The following is a 3,534-nucleotide window of genomic DNA, read 5'->3' on the forward strand; positions in this document are numbered from 1 at the left end:
ATGAATAATAATGAATGAGAAAGTTACAGAGGCTACAACAAAACATGCTAACCTCTCACCATTACCAATAACAGAGGGGGAATGATCCTTGTTCCTCTGTAACTTTCTCATTCATCATGATTCACGATTCATTCATGATTATTCATAATCATGGTAGCATCCACATGAATTTAGAAGTGTTCAGAAACATCTTCTATTCTTACTGACAATACAAGTGAATTGACTCCAAAATGACAGGACATTATTCACCATTCAGTTTCTATTGGGAAAAACATCATCCAAAACACAACCAAGACAAACTGCAAATGCATTCAACAAGTTTGTGGAATCACAAGCTTGATGTAATCACTGCAGGCAAGGAATATTGGACCAAACACTAAACTTTGGACTAAATTAATTTGTCCAAATAATAAAATACTTTTTCAAATGGGAGAACTAGATACATTAAGTGCCATCATTTCTAAACGGTAAAATATATATGAATACCTTTAAATAAAAGGTGACATTCTGTACTGTTGCCTAATATTAAACATTCTATCTCAAATCAAAAATGCTGGAGCATAGCACCAAATTTAAAACTGTAAGCTTCACTGTCCAAACACATATGGTGTGGACTATGTGTGCCTGGTAAACACATGTGGATCTGGTGAACAGTTATCACTTGTTGACCAACTACAGGAATACTGACCTCAGAGTCTCCAGTTTACAGTGGGGATTCCCCAGTCCAGCAGAGAGCAGCTTCACTCCTGAATCCTTCAGGTCATTGTTACTCAGATCCAGCTCTCTCAGGTGTGAGGGGTTTGACTTCAGAGCTGAGACCAGAGAAGCACAGCCTTCCTCTGTGACTAGACAGCCTGACAGCCTGACAAAGAGATCATCATGATTTCACAAACACACTGTTAATTTAACACCAGTGGTGTAGAAGGACAATGGCAGATGCATTTGGTTTATTCTCTTAAACAACATATAAATTCATCTTCTGTCTCCTAGAATTGTATGGTCATATTGTTATACTAATGTGAACATCAATGCATTGATTCAATATGTTTTTCAATAATAAAACAATTATAATTTATTCCTGATGATTAGTACTTAAATATAATTGTATGTACTCACAGAGCAGCTCTGGAGGCAATGACCACTTGCAGCAGCCTCAGAAGACCTTCCCTCTGATCTGGAGTATTTCTTCAGGTCAAACACATCCAGCTCCTTTTCTGAAGTCAGCAACACAAAGACCAGAGCTGACCACTGTGCAGGTGACAGTTCTTCTTCTGAGAGACTTCCTGATCTCAGATAGCTTTGGATCTCCTCCACTAGAGAATGGTCATTCAGTTCATTCAGACAGTGGAACAGATTGATGCACCTCTCTGGAGAGGGATTCTCCCTGATCTTCTCCTTGATGTACTTGACTGTTTCTTCATGGCTCTGTGAGCTGCTTCTTGTCTTTGTCAGCAGACCTCGTAAGTGCTTCTGATTGGACTCCAGTGAGAGGCCCAGAAGGAAGCGGAGGAACAGGTCCAGGTTTCCTGTCTCACTTTGTAAGGCTTTATCCACAGCACTCTTGAAGACTGTAACTTCAGGCTTGTCTCTTGACAGCGCCAAAAAAGTAGCTGAACATTGATTGAGGTTTGGCCATTAGATTCTCATGTTGTTGATGAATGAGAGGAACACATATACAGCAGCCAGAAACTCCTGAATGCTCAGATGCACGAAGCAGTACACCTTGTCCTGGTACAGCCCACATTCCTGTTTAAAGAGCTGTGTGCACAATCCTGAGTACACTGAGGCTTCATTGACATCAATGCCAGCCTCTTTCAGGTCTTCTTCATAGAAAATCAGATTGCCCTTCATAAGCTGTTGAAAAGCCAGTTTTCCCAGTGACAGAATGCTCTCTTTATTCCAGTGTGGAACTGTCTCTTCTTTCCCAAGATACTTTTCATTCTTCTGTTTGGTATGAAACACCACAAGGTGTATGAACATCTCAGTCAGAGTCTTGGGCATCTCTTCTCTCTGGTCTGTACTCAACATGTGTTCAAGGACTATTGCAGAAATCCAACAGAAGACTGGAATATGGCACATGATGTGGAGGCTCCTTGATGTCTTTATGTGTGCGATGATTCTGCTGGCCAGGTCCTCATCACTGAATCTCTTCCTGAAATACTCCTCCTTCTGTGGGTCATTGAACCCTCGTACCTCTGTCACCTGGTCAACACACCCTGAAGGGATCTTATTGGCTGCTGCAGGTCGGGTAGTTATCCAGAGGAGAGCAGAGGGAAGCAGATTTCCCTTGATGAGATTTGTCAGCAGAACATCCACTGAGGTTGACTCTGTGACGTCACAACAGATCTTGTTCTTCTGGAAGTCTAGGGGCAGTCGGCACTCATCCAGACCATCAAAGATTAACATAACTTTGTACTTGTCGTAGTTGGAGATTCTTGATTCTTTGGTTTCCATTGAGAAGTGACTGAGAAGTTCAATGAAAGTGTGTTTGTCCTTTTTCATCAAATTCAGCTCCCGAAAAGGGAATGAAAATACAAATTGGACATCCTGATTTGCTTTTCCTTCAGCCCAGTCCAGAATGAACTTCTGCACAGAGACTGTTTTTCCAATGCCAGCGACTCCCTTTGTCAGCACAGTTCTGATAAGTTTGTCTTGTCCAGTTAAGGGTTTGAAGATGTCGTTACATTTGACTGCAGTCTCTGGTCTTGCTTGTTTCCTGGTTGTTGTCTCAATCTGTCTCAGCTCATGCTCATTATTGACCTCTCCTGTTCCACCCTCTGTGATGTAGAGCTCTGTGTAGATCTTATTGAGAAGTGTTGGGTTTCCTTGTTTAGCGATCCCCTCAAATACACATTGAAACTTCTTCTTTGGATTAGATTTGAGTTCACGTTGGCAAATCACAGCAAGCTCATCTGAATCTAGAAATAACACAGAGGATACTAATATTACATCTGTTTTAATGCCTACAGTATTCTAAGACTGTCTTATAAAGTTTAAATTATAATCATTTATTCTCTTAACTGTCTGTATAAATCTGTAAATGTTTTCATAATGCATTACACACTGGTGTGACTGATTTATATCATTATTGGTATTATTGATGGCATTAATAATGTTGTCTCTCTCTCTCTCTCCTCTGTCTCTCCTCTTCTATCTGTCTAAATTAATCAACACAACACATCCCTGCTGCTACTTGATGACGTCACTAGGTGTTGTGTTAAGGCTGCTACAATATCATTGAGTTACACAGCTAATTTAGCTGTACTTTAGCTACAGCTTTTAAATGTTCTAAAACAGCATTCAACATGAGGCAGACAGCTCTTACTTTTCTCCAGTGTGTCAGCAAGCTCCTTCTGGTTCATTTTCCTCAGGACGTGCAGTGTGATCTTCAGAGCCCCCTCTCTGGCACTGCTCTCCTGCTTCTCATCTTCAGCATCTACCACTTCCTTATCCTGCTTCTGACTCTCAAAGCCTTCTGGGAGTTCTGGACTAAGAATCCTCTTGAACATCTTCAGCTCGTTCTTCACAAATGTC

At 41.0% G+C, this 3,534-nt stretch overlaps 1 pseudogene; it reads right to left on the reverse strand.

The window, feature by feature from the left end:
• Positions 1-1,112: 1,112 nt before the first annotated feature.
• On the reverse strand, positions 1,113-2,880 carry LOC123483126 (annotated as a pseudogene).
• Between the last annotated feature and the right edge of the window lie 654 nt (positions 2,881-3,534).

The sequence above is a fragment of the Coregonus clupeaformis genome, unplaced genomic scaffold, assembly GCF_020615455.1.
Source record: "Coregonus clupeaformis isolate EN_2021a unplaced genomic scaffold, ASM2061545v1 scaf0031, whole genome shotgun sequence".
NCBI classification, from domain to species: Eukaryota; Metazoa; Chordata; class Actinopteri; order Salmoniformes; family Salmonidae; genus Coregonus; species Coregonus clupeaformis.